The 13,501-nt window shown below is 42.1% G+C and overlaps 1 pseudogene; it reads left to right on the forward strand.

The window, feature by feature from the left end:
* Positions 1 to 6,600: 6,600 nt before the first annotated feature.
* Positions 6,601 to 9,996, forward strand: LOC123408598 (annotated as a pseudogene).
* The last annotated feature ends 3,505 nt before the right edge of the window (positions 9,997 to 13,501 follow it).

Here is a 13,501-nt window from a genome sequence, read left to right on the forward strand (position 1 = left end):
TAGAAAAATCCCATGGATTTTTCTATGCAATTAGTTTTAGCTTTTGAGGAAGTGACTTCGCGAGATATTTTGCCGTGATGCCCTTTTGTTTAATTCGTAGGATTTATTTCGTGCCTCGTTTGAATTAGTTGCCAACTAGGGAGTTGATCTTGGATGTTTTGTTTAGCCTCTAGTATTTTTAGTTGCAATAGAAATGCATGATTAGGTGTTGTTTTCTTGCTCTCAAGTTGCTTGATTAGTGCTGTTTTAGAGGAGCTGAAATATTTCTAAGTCTGGAATCTGATATATTTTGTTGCTGTCTTGTCTTGCTTGCATCTTTAGATCTGTAGCTATTTTGAGGTTGGTCCAATGGAGTTAGTTGTACCCCTTATGTTTCTCTAGCTTGCTGTTAAGTTTCATGCCATTTGGAGTCCTGTGGCTATAGGTTTTGCTGCTGTCAATATGCCTTCAGGCTGAAAACTGCACTTTCAGGAGGTGTTATTTTCCTAGTGTCTTCTTTTCCTAGTGCTTCTTGCTGCCATGCTAGTAGTTGTTAGTTGTTTGTAGTAGTGCGTTTTGCCCTCTTTCATGCCATTCCTTGCTTGAGCTCATCGGAGTTGTGTAGACGAAGTTGTGAGGTGTAGAAAGTGCTATGTGGCTGTTTTTGGCAGATTGTAGTGTTCTCTTGTTTTGCTTGTAGTTTTCAAACCGTAGCTCCGTTTTGACCGTGTCCTACATGAAACTTGCTTAGAATCTCGTGTAGTTTCATTTTCTCTTGCGGGTTGTTTGTTTCGGAGTGCTCGTAGCCGTCGTTGCACACATTTTGCATTCATGCCATCATATCTTGCGGTGCTCGTAACTTTTGATCCGTAGCTCCGTTGGAGATGTTCTTTACGTGTAGATTGCTTGCCTTGACGCGTAGAATCACGTGAACCTATTTGTTTTGCTGTTTAACAACCAATTAAATGCATTAATTCAGATCTGGAAAGAATTGTAAATTAACAGGTGAGGTCGTCTCGGAGGTGCTATATGTCATTTCTGACCTCATTTAAAATGTCTAGGTAGGTAGTTTAATTCCCGCTTCAGCTCTTGCATGTTTAACAACATTAACACGGCACGTGTAAATAACCGGGAGTGAACTAAATAATTAACGTGGAGTTTCGTCAATATGCAACTCGTTGCATATTGAACTTCATTTAAGGTGTAGTGTTTGATTGTGTGAATTGTCATGCCGTGACTTGCACGTTTTCAGTAGCTCATGCATCATGTGTGTCCTGCATCGTGTGGTGTATATCGTGTGTTGATTTGTGTTTCCGGTTTGCTTCGTCTCGATAGAGTTCCGCATCGTGCCGGATTGTGAGGACCTATTCTACTACGTCGGTTCGTCTACTTCACGGAGGCATTCTTCTTCCAAGCGGGATCTCAGGCAAGATGATCATTTCCCCAGATACCATTACTATCATTGCCATGCTAGTTTATCGCTTCTATCGTTTATGTCTCGTTGCCTACCACCTGTTAAAAGTCAGCCTCTCATCAATGCCATGAAACCCTCAACCTGTTCAACCTAGCAAACCACTGATTGGCTATGTTACTGCTTGCTTAACCCTGTTGATAGCGTTGCTAGTTGCAGGTGCAGATGCCTCCATGTGAAAGCATGGGTTCCTTGTTATATCACCATATTAAATGCTATTTAATTTAATGGACCTATATACTTGGTAAAAGGTGGAAGGCTCGGCCTTTCTAGCCGGGTGTTTTGTTCCACCTTTGCCCCTTTAGTTACCGGCTACCGGTGTTATGTTCCATAATTGAGCGCTCCTAACACGATCGGGGTTGTTATGGGGACCCCCTTGATAATTCGTTTTAGATTAAAGCTGGTCTGGCAAGGCCCAACTTTGGTTCTACATTTGCCCAACATAATAACTTGATAATATTGAAGTGCATAGGGAGTTAGCGCTACCCGAGGAGTAATTCTACATATTACAGGGGGGCCAGTGCTGTTGGTGCTGGTCCAAAACTAGAGCCGTTTGCGGGGCCAACCCGGGGCAACTCGGGAGATTTCTATCAGGCCACCGTACGCTGTGCTTATCCGTCGTGTCCTGAGAACGAGATACGCGGCTCCTATCGGGATCATCGACACGCCGGGCGGCCTTGCTGGATTAGTTTTACCTTTGACGAGATATCTTGTGCATCGGGATTCCGGTGATGCTTTGGGTAATCTCAGAGTTGAGGTTTTCCACTAGGAAATCCGACGAGATCGCGAGCTTCGTGATTGAGGATTTCTATGCGGCTTGTGGTAATTTGTGATGGACTAGTTGGAGCACCCCTGTAGGGTTAAATCTTTCGGAAAGCCGTGCCCGCGGTTATGTGGCAACATGGAAACTTTGTTTAACACTGGGTCTAGATAACTTGAAGTTAACTTAATTAAAAAATGCCAACTGTGTGCGTAACCGTGACTGTCTCTTTCATGAGTTCTTTCTCCGATCGAGGACACGGTGGGGTTATGTCTGACGTAGGTAGGTGTTCAGGATCATTCATTTGATCATCTGTAGTTCACGTCCGCTATGCGTAGACCTTCCCCCTCTTACTTCTTGTACTCGTAAGTTAGCCACCTAATAGATGCTTAACCGCTGCTGCAACCTCACCACTTAACCTTGCCTCACCTATTAAGCTTTGCTAGTCTTGATACCTTTGGAAATGATATTGCTGAGTCCCCTGTGGCTCACAGATTACTACAACACCAGTTGCAGGTACAGGTACAGAGTACTTGACGCGAGCGCGTTGTTTGTTCATTTGGAGTTGCTTCTTCTTCTTCTCTTCTTCGATCTAGGATGGGTTCCAGGCCGGCAGCCTGGGATAGCAAGGATGGACGTCATTCTTCTTTTGTCGTTTATTTTCGTCCGTAGTCGGACCCTGCTCTTACTCTTGATGATTATGTAATGTACTGATGTGACTCTGATGTAGCTTGTGGCGAGTGTAAGCCAACTCTTTATATATCTCTCCTTTTCAGTACATGTACTTGTAACGATATCCATTCTTGCGACACGACGAGATGCGCTTCTATCCCTGACGAGGCCCCCGTGCCAAATTGAGGATAGGGTCGCATCTTGGACGTGACAAGTTGGTATCAGAGCCTGTACCGACCTAGGAGCCCCCTTGATTGATCGAACTTGGCCGAGTCGAGTCTAGTGAAAAACTATTTGAGTCTTAGTTATATATCGGAGAGTAGGATTCTTTTTTCTTCTCTTCTATGCTCTGGTGAAGAATCTTGGCGTAATAATTTATTCCACTCCTCTTCTCACTCAAAAAAAAAATTTAGGATCACGCGGATATTTTTGGAATCTATATGATGCCGATGTGACGGAGTTCTGTCTTGGTGCCTCCTGTCTGACTTGATCTTCTTCCGGGGAGTTGAGCTCCAGGGGATTCTCGAGCACATCGTTATCATTCAGATTTCGTAGTATCTAAGAACGAAGCATGTTCGTAATTGCTTCAATACTAGTAGTGGCGAGATAACCCCGATGTCCCCAGTACTGGTGCAGATTGTTCGGGAGTACTGCCATACTTTGTATCGTTGTGATCACGAGGGTCTGTTGTAGATGAAGGTCCGAGATTCTTGTCGTGTGTTGACGGATGTGATACAGGTGATGGGTTAGTATAGGAGTTGTGTGATAATTACTCCTTGTATCCGTGTACCAGATTGCATGACCAGATATTTCGGGAATTCATAGGTGGGAATTCTAGTAGTTGCTTATAGGACAATCTTCCAACAAATGCATGATGTTAGGTTGGGGTTCGAAATCTAGTGGATTCGTTTGTTCACGGTCGACTTACAGCGGTACACGTTGTGTCTTAAAGAGTCCTTGTAGCTTGCTACGACTCGGGGACGCTTCGTATGTCAGGTGCACTGCCTTGCACTTGATGGCTACTGTAAATCGAGCCCGTGCGATCCTGTCCACGAAAATATCGAACGGAAATCTTTCTCATGAGTTTGTTCTGGCTTGCTTCATAAGCCGCACCCTTTGTTTTGTTGGAATATGGTAATTCCGTTGCTTCGATGTCAAGTGGTGATTCCAGATCTTTTCTAAGAGGTGTGCTCGTATTTATATGAGAGTATTAATTCTTTGGCTCGTTCCATTGTCATATCAATTCTTGTCAACCGGAGTTGTTATATCTATTCTTTTCAACCGGCGTGTTTCTCTCCAAGTGGATTCAATCCTCTCTAATTTTTGCAGATCATTCCCTCAATTCTTTCCAGAGTTCTCTCATCTGTCCCATGTTGTCTTTGTTTTTCCCCGCCCTCCCGCCCTTTTCTTCAGTGATTCAATTTTCTTCCAAGAGTTTTCTTTTCATTGTGCTTCCGCTGTCTGTTCTTTTCTCTCTTACCCGGTGAATTTAATTCAGTTATCCGTGTCATCTTATCCTATCCATCCTTGTAATTCTTCCTATGTTGGAGATTCTTATCAACATATCCTGTTATTCATTCATCTTTTTCTATCCGTGGTGTTGAAGATATCTCGGAGTTTCTTGTTTCAGATCTTTAATTATTTCGAGGTGCTCAACCTCATCTAGTTCTCTTCACACCGGTGCTATATCAATCTTTCTAGTAATCTTTTCGACGGTGATTTCTTTGAGTGGGCCCATAACCCACAGGTTCTTTTTCAGGATCTTACCTGACTCTTTCAATCATCTCCGGAGATCTTTAATTCTTTTCAACTATGACGTAAGTATGATTTTCATCAGTCATATTCATTCTTCAAGATCAATTGGAGTTAATTCTTTTTAACTATGACGTAAGTATGATTTTCATCTCTAGGACCAAGGCAACTGCAGCAATTCAAACGCAAAAGCTAAATGACTGCATGCATTGGCTGCATGCTTCGGTAGCTAATAAAATATCTTAGACCCCACTTTTTTTACTATTCCGAGGAGCTTGCTGCGAGTAAAAGCAATACAGCGCGGCATGCATTGGTTGTAGCCAGCTACCATTACTAGACTTGCCTGCATGCGGCCTTAAAGACACGGACGCCGCTGGGTGGCCAAACGGCCTTTTAAACCCCGAAGGAGGGAATGGACGCCGTTGGGTGGCCAAACGGCCTTTTAAACCCGGACGGAGGGAGTACTCCTTTATGATACTATGCATTATGGAAGTAGTATCATATGCGTGATACTATTATATGATACTTCCCACTATGGTCAGCCTTAGCTAAGATACAACATCACTTTTTTTTTCATTAACTAGTATGCCATGCCAACAAAATGTCTATGAAACCGCGCTAAGAAACTAGCATTGGCACAAGCCTAAATGTTTGAAATTTGAGAACTTTTATCTCTAAAATAGTTAATTCGATTAATGATCTTTTGTTACCGTTGACTTTGTTTTGATGAGATCTTTAAAACTAAATCACATATCGACATGTTTCGAGAAAAATATCCAATCATACTTGTCACACTTGTCGCACTTACTTGTCATATTTGTAAACACCAATTTGTCAGATAAAAGTAACTTCATTGTCATATTTCTTGTAATTGCATGTAAATATAACAACTTGACATAATTAATTGACTCGCACATTTAAATCTAGCAACCACAACAAATTATTTTTGCCAATCGCTTGCAAAGAAGACAACTCAACATAATTAAACTGGCAAATCACAACAAATTATATTTGATAATTTAAAAACTCGACATAGTTAAACTGACAAGTACAACTTACGTCAACAATTTGTATCGTGTATAATGGAAAATGCACCTTTGATACACATGCAAATTAAGAGGTGGTAGTGCAATGCCCAATAAGTGAGTAGAAAAAAGAATATAGCCGATGAGCTACGATAGCAAAAGGTACAATGGACAAACTAGTTAGTCACCGTTAAATAATGCAGCTACATCTGTCGTACACAACTTTGCATGACTATTGTAGCCCCACAATGATACATGTGGTAGTCCAACACGATTGTGCACGCACGCGAGCTGCGTGGTGCACCCGTCGCATGGAAACAACGTAATGCGGCGTCACTACTTAGATTCTCCCCTAATAATAATAAAGCACGGAGGAGTGCTTCTCTCGTCCGTGATGGCGTTTTTGCAAAACAGTCCCTGTCGTTTCAGGTAATTAACCCGCAGTCCTTCTATAAGTCGGCTCGAACCGTTTTTTATTTTTTATGAAAACCCCCCTCTATTTAATCCGAACTAACCGGCGGTCCCTACATCATCGGTGATTGAGCAGACGAGGCTGGGCCGCTGGGGACAGAGGGCAGGAGGAGCACACGAGGTCGGCGGTGGCCCGTCTAATCCGGCCACGGTAGGAGCACACGAGGCAGTCGACGGTCGCGAGACCATCACAGCAGGCCGTCGCCCCGCGTCGTCCCGAGGCGACGTGCGTGCAGATCGGGGTTGGCGCGAGACGCAAATTGACAGATTCCATTTTCGCCTTCCCCAGAAGCCGACAAGGCAGCGTCACCGGCCTACGACGACATCCACGAGGAGCTGCCGGCCTCCGCCCAGAACGGGAGGCCCGTATCCGAGCCGGCGGCCGCGCCTGAGGTGGAGGTGCAGCTCTTCGGCCGCGGCCGGGGGCCGACGACCACGCCGTCACCACCGCCGCGGCGGCCAGGCTCGCCATGGCGGAGGAAGCCCCGGGCGCCGGCCCTGCCGCGGTTCCCATTTCCCTGTTGCCGCTCCTCCCGCCGCCGCAGATGGTGGTGGTGGCGCTCGACGCCACCCGCGACCACCGCGAGGTGGAGGTCAGGATGTCGCTCAGGGCGCTCGTCGCGCGGGGCGACATACTTCGCGGCGGCGACTCCCTCCTCGTGCTCGGCGTTCTCCACTCCGTCACCAATCCGAGTGAGGGCCGAGCTCCCCCTTTAGTTTGATCCAACCAATTCAGACCATCCAAAATGCATTGACCCAATGGAGCATGCATTAGTGATTGTCTTATGATGGCTTCTCACACTTCTCTTGATTGAATCTACGATCTCAGTGCAACAACTTTACTTCTTTTGTTTCTTGACAAATATATCAGGAGACTCGGTTTTGAAGGAGGACATATTGTTGATCCTGATCTGGTAGTTTATACTAATGCATTAGACAGTTGTCTTCTTTCTTTTGTTAATTATTATGCACTTACACCTAGCTTTGTACAGGGAGAGTTGTTGTGTCCAGTGTGTCGCAGATTTGCAAATTCCATTCTTCCAGCATCGCCCGATTTCTCTGGTATAACTAGGAAGGCGATGCCAATTGCTCAAACCACGCCTACTGAGGCTGCTGCAAGTATACATAACTTACAGTCCCCTCGTGCACTAGCCCTCCTTGAAAGTGCCAGAAAAATTGTTGGACAAAGCACATTTCTAAAAGCTTTTCCTGGGAATGTGAATGACACTGCGGAGCCAGCTTTAGATCCTTCCCTTCGAATACTCACTATGCTTTACTATCCTTGCAGCAAAAGAAGCTTTTCAGTATCTGAAAGGGTAAGCCCATCCTTGTTTCTCTCCGAAACACTTCGGTACTCTGTCGTTTCTACAGAGATCACTTCTCGTGATAGAATGTCAAGCTATTCTGCTCAATCGAAGTCTTGCTTAGAATCTCTGCGCAGCGAATTGAATTCATCGAGTGGATTCATATTGTCTCTGTTGTTTCGTGTTTCATCGAGTTGAATTCATCGAGTTGCTTAGAATCTCTGCACGTGTTCTGAACCGTCGTGAGGTTCTTCTGAGATTTGAAGGTATCCAACTGTTAGCAGGGTCTATTTGCTCTGGTATTTCTGGCGATAAAGATCTTTTGGATGCTACTAAGCGAAAAGGCATGTAGGGCACCTTGGCCCCCTTTGTACAATTTTCCTACATCATGGATTTTTCCCAGTGCTGTTTCTTAGAATTCACCTACTTTCACTTATAAATTCCAATAGGTATCACGGTAAATTATATAGTTATTAAAAAGATCAAATGGGTAACTTGTATGATGTACCTATTTTGTGTTTTTGATTCCTATTTACTGGAAATTCAAATCACTATACCATATTTACGTGCAGGAATATACCATATTTATGTATCCTCTTTCTCACATTTCTGTTTTTAATAGGCACTTCGCTACCTATGGTTGACCCGGAAAGTGAGGGTGAAATATTTCCTGATATTCAATTTTGGAAGCAGTGTGCTGATCCTGTCCTCGCTCAAGATCCATTTTCTTCATTGATGTCAGCACTTTTCTGCCTGCCCATTGAAGTTTTGACCTCCACAAAAGTCTTCATCCCTATTGTTCATCTATTATACATTGTTTGTGTCATTCAGGTATGCTGTTCTGCAATCTCCCACCACCTATATAGTTCTGTTATGGTGTATTTCTTTGTAACATATGTATTGCGCTGTAGGCACTAATAACATGCTATGGACAAGAAGCTTTTGACAGATCAATCTTCCGTGGCTGCCTTCTTAACGATGTTTGCGAGGTGATGTCAGGATATGATATTGCTAGAGAATATTTTGTATCTAAGCACATCGATCCCTCTTGTGAAAAATGCCCAATCTCAATCTATATAAGAGAGGTGATTACTTAATCTCAATGGCTAGAAAAGTACTCACGATTTTTGTTCTTTGCATATAAATTTGACATAGAAATCATAAAAATTCTATGAACAAAAAAAATCATAATTTTTTTACATATTCGATCTTTGCATATATATATGAACATACAAACATGCATACATAAATCTCCTCCAAAACGTCTAATTCAGCACACAGTGATGATTATATTGTTGTAGTGTCAAAGCTACCAATAAATGCATAGCATGGAGAGGTGCAGTGGACATTCTTTGTCGAAATGTCGAAAAAGTTTGCACTGAATCTCTTTGTTGGATGTAAACATGAATAACGTTTCAATTAGAAATAAAATTTGGAAACACAAATATTATTTGAAAAAACCCTGATTTGTTTCTGAATGTGTGAATTATATTTGTAAAACAGGAGTGTTTTTGAATTAGTGGATATTATTTTGAAAACAGGTCCATTTTCTAAATTTTTTAACAAAATTTGTAAAAGCGAGACTTTTTGGATCTCTTAGCAATATGTTTTTTGCGGATACAACCTGGAGCTCGGGGCAGGGCCTTGTCGCCAGCGACGCGAGGCCGAGGGGTGGTGTGCGGGCACGAGGAGGCAAGGTCGAGGAGGGATGGCGCATGGGCACATGAGGAGAAGGAGGCGGGGTCGACGAGCGCTGCGCGCGGGTGCAAGAGGATGCTGGCCGCCGGCTTCCAGCAGGGGCGAGGAGGCGGCGCACGTATGCGAGGAGGCAGGGTCGAGGAGGCGCAGGATGACGTCGGGAGGCGGGGTCGAGGAGGTGCAGTAGGATGCCGGCATCTGGCGCTCCAGCGAGGACTTGGCGAGGGCGGCGCCGGTCGCGAGGGCTTGGCGGCGGCCGACGTACTACTTGGTCCCCTCGATACTCCCTAAGACAGAGGACACGACTGTGGCAGAGCAGGCCGAGGCGAGGCGACTTGTGGGATGCGCCTTGACGAGGCCGAGGTGGCCTCCTCGCGGTCAACGCGAGCAGATGAAGAAACCAACATGAAGCGACGGTCCGAATCGGGGTCGGACGCGTGAGAGTGCTGGACGGATTGGTAGCGTAGGACGACGACTTGGCGGGCCAGATCGGACGACGGCAGAGGAGGAGCTCGAGGATGAGGCGGGCATGTGACACATGCTTCTGGGCGGTCTGAATCCGGCGACTTGACGAGGGCGTGCCGACGACAGTTTTGAATTCCATGGTGGCAGCGTCATTTTTGTTCGTCTGAGTCCCCTTGTTCGACAGAGAAGAAAGATGATGAGAATAGAGATGAGATTTATGGTTGGATTGGGAGGGAGAAGCGCAGGGAAGAGCCGACTCATCGGCGTGGTCCTGTTGTTGTTGCTCGCTTCGTAATGGACGAGGACATGAGGAGGTGCGCGTGCGCGGTGAGATCTGGGAAAAAAGAAAGACTGCAGTATGCCGCTGTTTGCAAGTCCCTCGATGGGGAGTTAATCTAATCCGCCTGTAGCCTGCTAGCCGGCTTGTGCGAGATACACACGGCGTTATGAGGGACCCACGCATCGGTAAATTATCTCGCGAGGTCCATTCCTTTTTTTCCCAACGATTCCCATTCACATGTGACATCTCTCCTTCATAACACCCGTACAAACTCCAAGTGCATACAAGTTATTTTAACAATAGATAAGAAAGCTACAGCCGGACCCCTATTTCATCTCTAAACGCCCGAACGTTTGTCCGGTGCATAAGCTAATCACACACTTTATTTATTGCTCAATAATATATTTTTATACATGAAATAAGTTGTGTCTTTTTTATACATAAAACAAGTTGTGTCTTTTTATACATGAAACAAGTTGTATCTTTTTTTACCCGGTGCAACGTACGGGCATTTGTACTAGTTCCTAATAAAAAAAGTCAAAAAAGTGAGCTAACAACTCAAACACGTTGGCACCATTGTTGTCCACCTCTCAATAAATGAAAAAAGAATGATGCATACCCTTTTTTAGCCTACCCATCCCAACGAGGGTATGCTGGATTCGACATAGACATTTATTCCAATAAACGCACACACATTTTATTTTATGAGTATCTCTGAAAGACCAAGTTATTTTGATTTTTTTTTTTGAAAAAGTCATTTTGAGCTTGATGAAATCGTTATAGACACCTTTGTAATCAAGTGAAACATCTTCTAACATTGAAAAAAATCGTCGAAGGTCTGAATTAAATTCAGTAAAATGCGAGCATCAATATTAAATCTGAGACTTGAGCTATGATGGACAAAAGATACCATTGTTCTATTAATTGTGCAACAACATTTGTTTCACAAAAAAGTTGCATACTTTACACCATTGTTGTAGGCGAGTATAACTGTATTTTCAAACACTCCCAACCTCTCAGTATAAAATAGAGTGACTATTTTCATAAGAAATCTAACAACATCAGCGACGCAACAAAGTGCGCTCAACCCTTCTAGTCCTCCATAACACTAAGCTCCCTAGTTTCAAAGACCCCACATTCATTTGAGGTCTCCAATTGGAATTGAGTCATCCAATTTTGATCGGTCGACAATTTCTTAAAGCTCTCTAATTAAATTCTTTTATACTATACACTATGCTTCCGAATTTTTAAGACTACCCAATTATTTGAGTTATTCAATTTACGTTTAGATCACTCGATTTCGACCGGACAAACAATTTCTCAAGCTCTTCCGTTCATTTTTTTAATTCACTATGTTCCTTAATTTTGAATCTCTTTCATTCATTTGAGTTATTCAATTTGACCGGGCCAATGATTTTTCAAATCAACCAGCAGCAATTGGCCTATAGAAACATAGCAATCCCGCACACCCTCTCACCATCTCAAAAAGGAAGCGTTGTCATGTGATATTGTAGTACCAATAAAGTACATGCAGTCACCGATGCAGAAATTTACCCACACAAATATAGGTTTGGTTAGCCGATATCGCGGAATCACAGTACAAAACGCACAAAAAACACCACGTTATAAATAAAAATAAAATACGTTCCATCATCTCCCCCACCTATTCCAGAATATAACCCGTATTAGTTTTTTGGAAAGTTAAACTTCTTTAACTTTGCTCAAGATTAGAGCAACAATATCGACATCCATAATATTAAATAAAAAGTAAGGAACTTCATTTCATGATGAATCTAATCATGCCAATTTGATATTATGGATTTCATTATGTTTCTCTATGAATTTGATCAAACTTTAAAAAATCATCATTTCAAAATACCAATACATCTTATTTTAAAACCGGGTGTTTCTTTAAAAGCCAAACAATATCAACAACCCAACAAAGCGCATCCAACCCTCAACCCTTCTGGTAATGATGATGTACAAGTAGTTTGCTTGTTCTCAAAAATTAAATGGCCGCACACCACTACAAGTTCTACCAGCACAAGAAATCCAGATACAAAACAACATATGACATCATCATATTTGTTTATTCGCATCTCACAATATGAGCATGTCACATTTATCTGAGAGATATTTGAAATGTCCTTGAGAACACGAGTAAGTATGCACATGCAACTCACGTCTCAAATAAAGTGAGTTCACGTGGTATTATAGTACAAATTTTTTGATTTTTTGGATGGGTACAAAATGTTATGATGTCACTCAAATTGTATCGAAATTATGACATATTTGTGATCCAACACGCGTATTATAATCTATAGTACAAACATATATTCCGAATCTAATTTTATTTTAGTGAGTTTTTTACCAAGCTATTTAAATGTGTCTTATGCCCAACGATATGAGAACGCGTGTGACACACGATCCAGAAACATGTCTCCGCATAAAATTCATGTTCACATAATACTTGTATTATAATGGTTACAGAAATATATTTTAAAAACCATAACTAAGCATGTCTTGAAGGTCCATCTTTTGAAGTAATGAAGGTCCATCTATAGTTGCGATCTATGATTCTTCCTTTAATGGATGGATATTGTTTTGAGCTTTATTCTCTTCATACTTTAAAATATGCACCAAAAGTTGCTTCCTCTGTTCAAAACCATCCTACATATGCATTATACAACATTGGTTTAACAAGGTTGTATGTGCAATGTGTATACAAATAAACATGGTGTAAATACTCACCTGGGGTATAGGGAAATATAGCTTTCCATCCCACACTGGGTGCATGTAATTAAATACCAAATAACCCAACAAGGCACCACATGTATGAAATAAACACATAATGTGCATTGAATGAATTAATTAATACTATAATGCATTAAAAAGACTCATACCAATGTGAGTTTGTTGAAACAACAGGAATTATGCATTACCATTTTGAGATATCGTCCTTGAATGCAGGGTTTGCAACTTGGAACGCGAGGTTTATGTTATCGACCATGGTTTTAAGTATATTCTTCACCAAATTAGGTATTGGTATCAAATCAAAAATTGAGACAACTTTTTTTATCCTGATCCAAGATAAACAATAGAAATATCCCAAAAATATCCCAAGGCAATAAAATCTGCAATGATGCATACGTTTAGAAACACATGAAATATTAATTAAGACCAAATAAATCACTATTATAAATGAAAAATCAAAATCTTACCATATCACATTGTGAGATATGATACTCATTGTTGCGAGTCCAGCTATGAACAACAGTTTGAACGAAGCCATGCCCATATTTTCATGATGATGATGACTTGGGTCTCATGCATAGTGGAACATGAACTAAAATAAAAATAAGAAAACATTAGTGCTATGAGAAAAAGGTAATACGTGATTATAGTAACTTACACAAAAGTTTAGATCCATGTAGTGAGATCGAATGTGTGTGTGAAGCTGGACTTCGTGTCACGCTCATATCCGCATAGCCATATTAAAGCAATCAATATTCATATATTCATCTTTTTTAATATGTTTTTTGTTTGTCTCAAATTTAAGCTAATAGGGTAAGGATCAGAGCTTTTCACCCATTCGCTCGTGTAAAATCGGAATTCTGTCAATTA

This window comes from Hordeum vulgare, chromosome 7H (genome assembly GCF_904849725.1).
Source record: "Hordeum vulgare subsp. vulgare chromosome 7H, MorexV3_pseudomolecules_assembly, whole genome shotgun sequence".
In the NCBI taxonomy this organism is placed as follows: domain Eukaryota; kingdom Viridiplantae; phylum Streptophyta; class Magnoliopsida; order Poales; family Poaceae; genus Hordeum; species Hordeum vulgare.